Source organism: Mastomys coucha, unplaced genomic scaffold (genome assembly GCF_008632895.1).
Source record: "Mastomys coucha isolate ucsf_1 unplaced genomic scaffold, UCSF_Mcou_1 pScaffold7, whole genome shotgun sequence".
Lineage (NCBI taxonomy): Eukaryota > Metazoa > Chordata > Mammalia > Rodentia > Muridae > Mastomys > Mastomys coucha.
Window position 1 is genome coordinate 50,546,174 of NW_022196913.1, and position 13,376 is coordinate 50,559,549.

Below are 13,376 nucleotides of genomic sequence, written 5' to 3' on the forward strand. Positions count from 1 at the left end.
TCACGATTGCATAATAATTTTCTTATGGCTTCACAGGCTATGGCTTTTGATACTATGAGCTAAACTTCCTCCATACGAGCCAGGCAGCCTTGGGATCCAGCGCTGCATTGCTCGTTGCTATGTATCTCAGTGCTGTAATGAATCTGGATTCAATCAGATGGAGGAGGCAAAGTGCTTGCCTTAAATATCCAGGGCTCCTGCTAGGTACTCACTCCCAGATCTATTTATTGTAAAGGACAAACTCACTTTGCAGGCTGGCTTCGAAGCTAGGCTCATACCAGTGGCTAATTTAACTGCCTCCTGCAAATGGCCACCTGCCAGGAACATCACTTAGACTAACACTGTTCCCGAGGACAGTTGAAAACAATTTCTTCCCCATCAACCTCTGCAAAGGGGCTGTGTCCTTGCGGGGCTTCAGTGGAGAGCAGGAGGCTGCCTGCTTAGCAACAAGAACTTAAGCCAGGAGAAGAAACTACTGTGGGGAGACTAAGAACAGCAGGCAAAATAGGACTCTGGGTGTGAATCCTAGCTTCAGCATCTATAAACTGGGTCACACTCTCCAGTCCCAATGGCGTCTGCCAGTATAATAACATATAACTTAAATGTAAAGTAAATACCTGTCTTTAAGACATCCCGTGAGGATGAAAGGAGATGAGATATATGTACAAGAGTAACTTATAGAGTGTGATGGTTTGTATATGCTTGGTCCAGGGAATGGCACTATTAGAAGGTGTGGCCTTGCTGGATGGTGGTAGCGTACACCTTTAATCACAGTGCTTGGGAGGCAGAGGCAGGTGGATTTCTGAGTTCGAGGCCAGCCTGGTCTATAGAGTGAGTACTAGGATACCCTGGACAACACAGAGAAACCCTGTCTTGAAAAATAAAAAAAAAAAAAAAGAAGGTGTAGCCTTGATGGAGTAGGTGTGCCACTGTGGGTGTGGGTTTTAAGACTCTCATCCTAGCTGCCTGGAAGTCAGTATTTCGCTAGCAGCCTGCAGATGAAGATGTAGAACTCTCAGCTCCTCCTGTGCCATGCCTGCCTGGATGCTGCCATGTTCCTGCCTTGATAATAATGGACTGAACCTCTGAACTTGTAAGCTAGTCCCAATTAAATGTTGTCCTTATAAGAGTTCCCTTGGTCATGATGTCTGTTCACAGCAGTAAAACCCTAACTAAGACATATAGTAATTGGGTAGGACAATGTGCCAAGGGCCTTTTCCAAAGCTTTGTTGGGAATGCTCTGGGGGCAGGCTCTTCCAGTTTTTAAAGTTGCTGTAAGTATCCATCCATCTACACTTCTATGAGGAACCCATGTGGCCCACTAATCTAGACTTCCATGGAGTCCTTTCTTCGGGCCGTTGTAGGTATCCTCTCTGAGTGAACGGATACTTTTCCACATCTCACAATGGCTTCCTGTCCTCTTTCACTGTCCCCTCATCTGTACTCTCTTTGTGCCTACAGATACACAAAATATATATGTGCATATATGTGTATCCACCAAAAATAAATGAGCTTTAATAAAGACATTGAGAAAAGGAAGCTGAAACTTCTGAGTTTTAGTGCAGGACAGACAAGTGTCAAATTCCATAACATGCTACAGAGTGGCGTGATAGTATATGTGTCCAAGTCAGTCGATAGCCAGCACAGGGGGACTGACCCCTAAATGAACCCAGGAACAGATCAACTTCTGTCTTGATTTTATAGACAAAGAGACTGGAGGTGACATCAGAACAGCATGTAAGAACAAACATAAAAACATCTGGCAAATTTCAAGGTGAAATGTATCCTTTCCTACTTACTGATGCAAAATAATTAATAGGAAAAATATGTTATGTGCACTATAGAATTGACCATGCCTCAACATGAAAATATAGCTTAAAAGACATGTCACTGGAGGCTGCGGAGATGGTTCAGTGGTTAACAACACTTTCTCTTCTTCCACAGGACATGAGTTCAGTTCCCAGCACCTGTATTGGGGGAAAAGGTGCCCCCAATTTTCTGTAACTCTAGCTAGCTCAAAGGCAGCTATACACATGTACATATATACACACACATAAATAAAAATAATAATAATAAAGACATATAACATGCCTCACAGACTCATTGCCAAAAAAAAAAAACAAACAAATTCCTTGATAATGATATAAAAAAATGAGGTTTTTTTGAGTGACATTTTAATGTAATATTTTTTAAAAAAATCCATCCTGCTTTCTTTTATAAAGGAACTCTTAAAGAATAAAAATTAATTTTGGAGATGACCTTTCATTTACTTAAGCCAATTTTTTTTTCTCTTTTGGTATTTTAGCCAAATAGAATTCTTAGAAATGGAGGGAAAGGGAAAAAAAAAGCAACAAGCATATTCCTAGAGCAGGGTAGCCTTTCAAAACTGAAAATGTTACGTCAACCTTTTTAATGTTATCCAGTCTTGACTTTTTAAATTCACTTTGAAAAATCCCACACAGTCACGCAATGCTGCCAGTACAGCAAGTACCATTAGCCTGGATCCCCGATTTGGCGGCTATCATAGTAGATGTCACAGAACAGCTAGAAAGGCAATTTCTAGTAACTTTACAAAGATACTTACAACAGAGCAGACATGGTTCTACTGTTGTTAAGTCTTCCAGGACCAAAGGTTTAACCTAAGTTGTTTGGTTTAAATAGTTTAACATTAAATCCAAGCATTATCAGAAATATCTTTTATAAGTGCTGCAGAACTGGCTGATGGTCCAGTGATTGCCTAGTATGTTAGGGAGCCCTGGTCTTCATCCTCAGTATTATATAAAATCAAGACAAGATAAAGAGCTGTAATCCCAGCACTTGGGAAATAGAAGCAGAAGGATCACAAGTTCAATGTCATCCTTGGCTTCAGACGTATCAAGATGGAGGGCAGCCTGTGCTTTATGAGCTCCTGTCTCAGGATGTACCAACAGCAACAGAAAGGAATGCTCCTTTTGGAAGGTGCCAAAGGAGCCCAGGCAAGTGATACTGAACCCTGAAGAGACACACAGGCCAGGAAGTGGAAGGAGGCAGTAAACTGAAAATCATCCCACAGGAGAAACTGCAGCACTATGGGTGGATGAAGAACAGGAAGACGAGGTGCCCAGACAGGGTTCAACTTGCCAAGCAATTTGTATCTCTAAACGAGAAGCCAGTGGAAATGAGTGTGATAACCTCAACTTTATGCTTAGCTCCAAGTTCAACTCAAGGGGTTCATGTGACTTCTGACTGGAGCCATGTGAAGGGGATCAGGAAGTAACTGAGTTCAAGGTCATCAGAAGGGATGGGAATGTTAATGGTATTCACTGCCATAGAGTGGTGAAGTCCCCTGTCACATGCCACACCACACACAGAGACACAGACAGACAGACAGACAGACAGACAGGCAGACAGGCAGACAGGCAGGCAGGCAGAGGGATGGATGGATGGATGGATGGATGGATGGATGGATGGATGGATGGATGGATGGATGGAAGGGAACACACACACACACACACACACACAAACACAATCACACCAAGGAAAGAATGCAAAGTAACAGGCTGTAGCTTTCCCATTTCTTTCAACAGTATCAGCACTGGCAGCGGTAGTTAAAATTCTAATTTCTTTTGATGCACAGAAAATACATCCCTTCAAAGTTCTCAAATTGTCAGTAAAGAAGAGGAGCCATCAAATCAATCAACACCTGCTTCATTGACTGCTGCTCTAAGTAAATCCATTCCATTTTCTAAAGTATTATGCTTTTGCTCAAAGCTAGCTGTAACCACGGGAGCTTCCCAGAGGAACTTCTACAGTTAGAAGCTTGTGATGGCCTCATCTGGAAGGGTGAGTCCTACATCAGACAGAGTCTGGCTCCTGCTTTCTAGAACACTGGCTTAGGTATGTGTGGAGCCAATATCCTCTAAACTGGAACACTTCTAGAACTTTCTAAGGATCTAAGTAAGAGCAGTGAGCATACTGGTTCTTGTTTTGTCTTTTAAGTTTCTTACACTGTAGCCAACACTGGCCTTAAACTCACTATTAAAGTCCAGACTAGTTCCAAACTCATGGTAATCCTCCTGGCCTTTGCCTTCCAAATGCTGGGATTGATAGGTATGTTTGGCTACCAGTGGATCTTTTCCTACTAATACCAGCTTTCCCAAATAAGTACCTACGATGAGTGCTGCTCAGAAGTTGGACAAATATCAAGGCTATTTTGTGGCAAATGGCCCGAGCCACATGGGTTCTAACTGGGCAGATGCTCTGCTTATAAGATTGGCTTTTCTTTTGCCCACTTATAAAGAAATGTGGCTTTTAAGAAGGAAATATTCCATGTACCCCCAACTAAGGCATACTAGCTAGCTATGGAGGTGCCCACCTGCAATTCTATCACTTGGGAGTCAGAGGCAGATGGAGAAGTTTGAGACCAGAAAGGTCAACATAATGAGTTCTAGGCCACCCATGGCTGACTACACAACTAGACCTTTTCTCAAATCATCTGATAGTATAATAAGACCCCACAATTTATAATTTCTTTAACTGGTTACTCCTCTACCTGAGAGCCTTTTAAGAAACACTCAAGTGTATGTATGCAAACAACTATACATTTCTGTCCTGCAGATGGCAACCAGGGTGCTTCTCTTCTACATCAGGGCTCTCCCACCTACGTCCACTTGCATGAGAAAAGCCACTCAGAGAAGTCTAGCCAGATCTCCATGAAATTCACACTTGAGAGTCTCAGCTGCCATTAGCCTTGCTTTGGAAACCTGCGTCTGTTTGCCCATACTTAGAGAATATGAGAAGAATCTATCCTGTTATGCCTTTTCAATTTCTAACTTCCTAGATTGAATGAAGGACAAAAAAGTGTATCTCTGTGGCAGGATACCTGTTTAAGATATGTGGCATCCCTGATTCCATTTCTGCACCAAATGAAGCTGTAGCCGACACCTGGGAGCATAGGCTTTCCAACAGTGTGACTGAGTGTGTCTTCTCACACAGACAGTGTACTGAGTGTGTCTTCTCACACAGTGTACTGAGTGTGTCTTCTCACACAGTGTACTGAGTGTGTCGTCTCACACAGTGTACTGAGTGTGTCTTCTCACACAGTGTACTGAGTGTGTCTTCTCACACAGTGTACTGAGTGTGTCGTCTCACACAGTGTACTGAGTGTGTCGTCTCACACAGTGTACTGAGTGTGTCTTCTCACACAGACAGTGTAATGAGTGTGTCTTCTCACACAGTGTGCCTGAGTGTGTATTCTCACACAGACAGTGTAATGAGTGTGTCTTCTCACACAGACAGTGTAATGAGTGTGTCTTCTCACACAGACAGTGTAATGAGTGTGTCTTCTCACACAGTGTGCCTGAGTGTGTCTTCTCACACAGACAGTGTAATGAGTGTGTCTTCTCACACAGACAGTGTAATGAGTATGTCTTCTCACACAGACAGTGTAATGAGTGTGTCTTCTCACACAGTGTGCCTGAGTGTCTCTTCTCACACAGACAGTATGCCTGAGTGTGTCTTCTCACACAGTGTGCCTGAGTGTGTCTTCTCACACAGTGTACTGAGTGTGTCTTCTCACACAGACTGAATCCATGAGCAGCCTGCCTTCTACAGGCAAAAACTGTGGCTAAGTAATAGGTGAAGAAAAGAAAAGATTATAATTTTTTTTAAAACTTGATCTTAACTACATGGCCCAGGCAATCTCTGTCTCAGTCTTGTAAACACTGGGATTATGGGTATGTAGTACAACACCAGCATCGAGAACAAATGAAATGCATTTGGAAAATTATGATATTGTGAGATATATCTTTGCTCTTTGTCTCCATGTCCTGGCTTACAACATTTAAAACTCTTAGAAGTAATCAATGTCCTTTGATACAGGAATTAATTGGCTTGATATCCCCACAGCTTCAGTATGGGACACACCAAGGTTAGATTTATGGGTTAGGTCATTTAGCCTATCTCCCAGCTTAGAGGAGCCAGAGATTGAGCTGATCATCTGTGGCCAATGAGGTTATAAGTATGCTTAAGCAGTGAGGCTTCTATAAAAACTCCAAGGGCAAAGTTTGAGGAGGATACCATAGGTTAGCCCGCTCAGAGAATGTTGAGGTTCTTCTCTTTCACTCTCCCTTCCTCCCCACCCTGCTTTTCATCCTAACACCCACCCTCTTCTTTGTAACACCATGTAGATTCAGTAGTGGTACACAGTGGTGTTATCACAACAAAGAAAAGTGTTTCCTTGGAATCTGCTCCTCAATCTAGCAAACTCATTCAAACCCAGGGAGGAGGTGCAAGGAACCCTGTCTTATGTCTGGTGGGCCAGAAGCCCCAGTGTGAAACAACCTAACTTGTGACTTAGGCAGTACTGTAGGATTGACCCCACCTGACGCCATCAGAGTAGGTTGTTTTGCTTGTACATGTTCACAGATGTGTTCTGCCACAGAACAGATAGTAGAAGAAACCGAGTTTGCTTTTCTCAATATCTGGTCAGCAATGGTCGCCCATCCCAGTGGCCCCACTATAACAAGGAGGGTATTATAAGTTTCTCTGACAGACCCATCCACCAGGGCGGCATGCAAACCACTGAGGAGTTCTGCCAGAAACACGGACACCACAGATTTCTTTGGAATCAAGCAAAGCCAGGTTGACTGCCCCGTGGTCCCAGGATGGGTGGCAGAGTGGAAGGAAGAGGAGCCAAACTACAATCTGTTAACATCAGATTTGAACCCAGACTCTGCCACTGCCACCGTGAAGCTATGATGTATGGCTACTGGGGCTTAACATGGTCTCTTTCTGTAACAGGATGGCTCTCCTACCACTCGAACTGACCATCTGAAAGTCCCACCAACTAAAAGAGATACAACTCAGAAGAAACTACTGAGAGTGGCTGCTATGGCCTTGGGCGCTGACTGCTCTTTTGGGGTTCTCCTCCAGCTGCCTAGCACAGAGTGGATGTGCCCTCATACCAGACCTCAGCAGGAGCTACTGCTGTTACAAGGGACAAAAGAAAGACATGAGAGTGTTCTTCAAGAACACTCTGGCCTGGGGTAGAGAGTGCTTTGTATGTTTAGCTGGAACTGGGTTTCTGAGAGCATGTATATACTGACTTCTTATCCTCAAAAGGTGGTTAGAATCCCTCAATTTTTTCATTAAAAATTGATAAAATAAAAAGTAAATATGACTTTCATAGTGAATGTTGCTTATATAAATAATGGAGCATTTTGTTGGAACCTTCATTGAGTACAAACCTGCATCTGGACAAGGGAAATATTCATAATTAGTCTCTAGACAGTTGTTCAAAACCTCAGTAGGCAGAGTTAGATGGGGCAAGCCATTCTAGCTTCCCCACCACCTACCACCCTAGAAGTTCTGATTCCTTTAGCCTGGTGTCACTGCGTCTTCAACTTTAATAACCACATCCTGGTGAGTCAGACATAGGAGGTCCTGAGATGAGACCACCATTGAGAAACACTGGCCTGAGACACGGGTCCTGTCCTACAGCAGGCTGCAACCTAAATGGGGTACCAGCAAACACACGGCTCTTGGTAGTGCCTGAGGGTCACAGACGTTCATCAAGAGAGTCTCCTTGATTGTCTGAGAACTCAGGAAGAAATTATAAATGAGAGCCTGAGTTCTGGAGGGCAAGATTTGTCCATAGGAAACCCCCTGCAGGTGTCTTCAGCAGGTTCGTGAGTCACGATGGCCCACTGCACACAGTAGACATATAGGGGAAAGATATGGGCTAGGATTCCCCAGCAGACAGGAAGAACACTCTTCCCAGGACATGCATAGCCTGATGTCTCCAGATCACACCCAGGCTACAGTGCCACTCTGCAGAACTCATGTGGTTTCCTGCTCCTCCTCATAATTTAGCATTTGTTAGAGAGAGAAACTGCTGTTATGAAACCCAAACAATGTGCCACTCCGAGGCAGACAGCCAGCTACTGACAAGAATGGCATGTGACCATCATTTTAACTGCTGTTGGCAGCTCAGCTTTCAGGAAGGAGAGGTTTAGTGAGAAAGAAAGCCAGAACCACCTTCTCAATGGAAAACAAAGTTTGAGACTCCATGGAGTGGAAAGGCCTACATTCAGCCAGCCATACAATGATAAAAATCTGGGACCTCAAAAGAAAGAGGGAAAAAAAGGAAGGACAAGAATTTAAAAGACCCTTGCTTTGTTTATTTTAATACAAAATTCATGAAACATTCCTTTATTAATGTCACAAGAGAATTAAATTATTAACCACCAAATCTGAAAGTCCTACTTCACCAAAAGACAATAGGGATGAGTCCCTTGGGGACTGGACCATTTCTTATATACTTGCTCATAGGATGACATCCCTAACTCCCTGCAAATAACAGTTTGGCCCAGGCACACAGTGAGTTCCAATGGAGAGAATGGAAGACAATAGTTACTTAACTGTACTAGAAGGCACTGAGTTTTCAATTTACAGGAGGGCAGGGAGACCATTACAGCTCCTCCACTATTATAAGAGCAAGTGCTATGCTTTCCCACCACCCTCTACCTCTAGGTGGAGATGAGCAGGCTTGAATCTGAGGATTACTTCTAGGAATAAAGCCAAAAAGACATCCCCAGAACCTATATTGTTTTAGTATAGAGTTTGGATCTTTTAAAAATATGTATTTAAAGCTTAGAATTCTTAGACTGTAACTCAGACCAAGGTTGTCACTCGGGGGACCAAGAACACCAATAAACGGAAGGATCAAAGTCTACATTCTACAGCCAGCATGGTCACTATATTTCACAACAGCATATTATAAATTTTAGAGAAAAATGGGAGAGAGACCCAAAAGGCTGAGAACATGGAGAACAGACCAGAAGTTATAAAGAAAATACTAACTATCCTGATCACAAATTACACACTATATACTTCTTTCAATTGACCACACTGTAACCCATGTTTACAAACTACACAGGAAGCACTTGTTGAATGTGGTCTCGAAACTACTGAGGATAGCTCCACCTTGCCTGCCCCCGTGCTGTGCACAGCATTGTATAAGAGTATCACCAGATAGGTAGTCCTCCTCTGTATGACTCATTAATCCCTTATGAATTTGGCTAAAATAGAACCGATGGACCACACACATTATTTATTGTTTGTGTGTAGAGTTGTGTGGGCACCTGCGTTTTTGTTGTTGCTATTATTTGTTTGTTTTGTTTGTTTTGTTTCATTTTCTCTAACCACAAGTATCTTGCCCTGAAGTCTTATTGCTTGAGCTATGGGGAAAAAAATAGCTATGCATCTTATTCACTAAAATATCCTAGCTCACCAAATAAATACTCCACATGAAATTTAAAACATGTAAATGCCAACCCCAGAGGGATGACTTACCCCGAACCTTTCCTGTTTCAAACTCATTCGTGCAGGCTGGAGTCCACTCTGTTTTGCTCAGGGTCTACTGCAACCCTACTTTAGCCTTTCCGACACAGATATTTTCATTCCGTTCCAGGATGCTGCAATCTAACAAAACCAAACAGCAAGTCAGAGTGGAAAATGCCACTTCAAGCAGTTGGTGATTATGCAGGGGAAATCCCTGGGTGTTCTACCTTATATGTCAAGCAAGCGTTCCAGTCACCTGAACGAAGCTATCACACACCCTCTCCACAGCAGTGCCCTAAAATACTGGAAGAAAAGAAGAAAGGAAGAAAGAAAGAAGGAAAGAAAGAAAGAAAGAAAGGTAGAAAGAAGGAAAGAGAAGAAAAGAAAGAAGGGTAGAAAGAAAGAAAGAGAGAGAGAGAAAGGAAGAAAGAAAGAAAGGAAGGGAGGAAGACAGACAGACAGAAAGATGGATAGAAAGAAAGAAAGAGAGAGAGAGAAAGGAAGAAAGAAAGAAAGGAAGGGAGGAAGATAGACAGACAGAAAGATGGATAGAAAGAAAGAAGGAAAGAAAAAGGAAGACAGACAGACAGAAAGATGGAGTGACAGAAAGAAAGAAGGAAAGAAAGAAAGAAAAAGAAAGAAAGAAAAAGAGAGAAAGAGAGAGAAAGAAAGAAAGAGAAAAAGAAAGAGAGAAAGAAAGGCAGGCAGACAGACAGAAAGATGGATGGATGGAAAGACAGACAGACAGAAAGATGGATGGACAGAGAGAAAGAAAGAAAGAAAGAAAGAAAGGAAGAAAGAGAGAAAGAGAGGAAAGGGAAGGAAACAGAGAGACAGAGAGACAGAGAGACAAAGAGAATAAAACAAAGCATGCTGGGGAAGATAGTATTTTCCAATAGGCATGTGCTTACAAAATAATATAATAAAAATAATATTATAATAAATATAATATAATATAGGTATCAAGGGTAGAAAGTAGAGGAACTTTTTTGTTTTGTTTTGTTGTGTTTTTTAAAATCACTTATTCAGCCTGTTACAGTCTGGGATTGCTGTGTGCAGTATTGTACACCTATAATCCCAGCCTTCAGAAGGTAGAGGCAGAAGGATCAGGAGTTCAAGGCCAGTGTAGGCTACACAGAGGGCTTCTGTTTTTAAAAATGCCTTCCCCTCAGGTCTAACTATCCTGAAATATTTAGAAATGAACAGAATAAGTTGATCTGGCTACTTCCTTGGCTCTTGGTCATGAAAACATTTTCAAGATTATCTTATTGCTTGAGCTATGGGGGGAAAATGGCTATGCATCTTATTCACAAAAACAGATACCAACACAAAAACATGTAAATACCAACTCCAGTGGGGTGGCTTACCCCAAACCATTCGTGATTTCAAGCTCACTCATGCCTGAATCTGATTGGTGAGCAAATATTATATTTTTTCAATATAGAGCTTTTGGATAGAACAAAAACACAATAGCATGCAAGAGGAAGGAAATTTCCATTTTGCACTACACATGGCTAGTTAATGGGTTTCCCCCCACCTGCCTCTTGATAAACTTGATAAATGCTATCTCCTCCCGGGGGGAAACACTAATTACTGTATGTGGCGGGTATGAAATGAACAGTAACGGTATCCATGACTCCTCACCCAATCTAAGAACAGCTGATGAGTCCTATACTGGCACCGCCTAACCTAAAGCCATTTTGGAAAGTTCTTTTCCTTTATGAGCCGTGTTTAAAATTCTTTTGTCCCCAGCTAGGGTTCCAGTTTCTCCTGAACCATGCTTAAACCCTACTGTTTTGTTTTTTGACAGTGGCCACTTGAGAGTCTGGAAGTCGACTTCAAAGGAGCCTGCCCTTTAAATGTTTTAGCTTTTCAGTACTTGTTTCCTATGTATTTTGAAAGCCTGTGGAAGGGTTGTCACCCAGTTCTGAGGATGGTGGCTACATCAGGCTAACTGTAGGTGTGGATGTTGGAGGAGAGAGACTGAGGACAGACGCTCTGCCCCTCCCCCCTTTATACTAAGGCATAGTGTGTTCAGACAGCATGTAGACAGGAACTGGGGTTGAAGCTGATCCTCAAAGGAAAGACACCAAGGCCAAGCATGGTGATGCCTGGCTGCAGTCCATGTGGTCAAAAGTCACCAGGAATTTAAGGCTAGTAGAGTCTAGATTGCAAGTAGAAGGTGGCCAAGACCATATACCAGAGAACAGAAGTCTACCTTAAAACAAGGACAAAACAAAAGCAAAACAACAACAAAACAAAACCCCCAAACCCCAAGAAGGTCTCAATCATCTATTTTCTTTGACTGGATTGTGAATAAAAAAATGGTCTCTAACACAGAATGGACACCACCCAGGGCCAGCTCCTCTCCCCACCTGTCCCCCATACCTGGTCATCACAAGAAAGGACCTCTTAACCTATGTTCAGCTTCCATGTTTTGGTCTTTGTGCCATGGCTCCCCACAGGCACAGTATAGATGAAATGAGATACTCCCCAGCCCCAGCAGCTGGTCAGAGTGTAAACAGAACTGTTTTTCATTACCAGTTTCCCTTTTAGAATATAAGGAAGCTAAGCCAATGCTTGGTCACCACATGCAATGCTAAATAAACTTTGAGAATCTCAGAAGGGTTTCTGGGATGACCGAGAAAGCTACCACCACAGGATCCACTTATAAGAGATGTAACCTTTCCTGCACACCCAGGTCATTGGGATAACTAACATTTTTTGTTTGTATTCTTGCATCAGAGTCTCAAGTATTCCTTGAGCTTACTATGTAGCTAAGGATGACCTTGAATTTCTGATCCTACTCCCTCCCCCTTCCTAATGCTGGGATTATAAGTACGATATCTTGCTCAATCGACAATGTGCTAAGGATCAAACCCAGGGTATCCTACACACTGAGCAAACACTGCCTACATCCCCAGTCCATAACTGACCCTTGGACAGACTTTACAGGCTACTGCTTTACCAAACAGTCAGCTTTTTCTAAGAGGACTTCCATGGTTAGATTCATGTGGACAATTCCAACTGCTAAGAGACAGAAACTGTGGGGTTCATGCTCAATGCTCAGCCAAGTGACTCGGCTTCCATCCTGTGCAATGAATATCCAGTCTGGAAGTGCATCTAACAGAAAACAGAAGTGCCCTTTCTATTTTCTAGAGGACATGGATCCCCACAGAAGATGGCGTTAGAAGAGCACCTCTCTTTTTCTGAGCAGTTTTCTTGAACTGTAACTTAGCTCCTTGACAGGGGCAGTACATAAGAGTAACAGTGACACAAATCAAGAGAAGCCTCTAAGTTCAAAGAAAAACTGTCTTGGGAAAGACAGAATTTGGAGGAGAAAGGAGAGAGGGCCTTTATATCGAAAGTTATTAGTGGTCATGAAACTTTTTTTTTCCTTGAAATGAAAAATAGTGCCTGCATTCCCCCTCATGGCTACCAACACTCTGCCTGGGTGTTTTAGAATTGGACAAGTTCTCTGCCACTTTATTTAACTTCTACAGTGAGTCTCCCACTGCCCTGGAGAGAGCCATACACATCTTAAGGACACAGGATGTGAGTCAGGATGCTGACTAGACTTTGGGTTGAACTCTTTACGTTAATTGACTCATTTATTTCTTTCACTTTTATTTTATTTTGAGACATAGTCTTGCCTGATAGACTGTCTATCAGGCTGGCCCCTGTCTCCTAACGTAGCCCAGTGTATCTCCCAAGTACTGGGATTACAGGCATGGAGTGCCACCTTCAATTCTCTTTGACTTTTAAAGGAGATTAAAATCATTTAATGTAATAGAAAGTGGCTTCAAACTAAGGGAGCTCACCAGTATCCTAACATTTCTATTAATGCACAGAGCTCAATTTTCAGATTTGCCTTCGTCCTTAACAAAGAAATTCATGTCCGGATTATACTGCTGTCACCTGTCTATGAACAAAATCCGTTTGTGTCGGGGGAGAGCATGGGGGATTGGGGTGGTAGAAAAGGGGCTTTTGTTGGCTGCCAAAGTGATGCATCTGGAGACTGGAGAAGTAGTGCTCATGCTATTTATGGGGGGGTT

At 42.7% G+C, this 13,376-nt stretch overlaps 1 protein-coding gene across 13 annotated transcripts in view; it reads right to left on the reverse strand.

Annotated features, from left to right (window-relative positions):
- Positions 1-13,376, reverse strand: part of Atxn1 (ataxin 1) — a 423,758-nt gene that overhangs the window by 301,383 nt on the left and 108,999 nt on the right. For 12 of the 13 annotated variants that reach the window (XM_031359325.1, XM_031359326.1, XM_031359317.1 and 9 more), the window contains one exon: positions 9,334-9,462. The exons of the other annotated variant lie outside the window; for it this stretch is intronic. The gene's annotated coding sequence lies outside the window, so the exon portion shown is untranslated. The remainder of the gene's footprint in view (positions 1-9,333; positions 9,463-13,376) is intronic. 13 annotated transcript variants of the gene reach the window in all.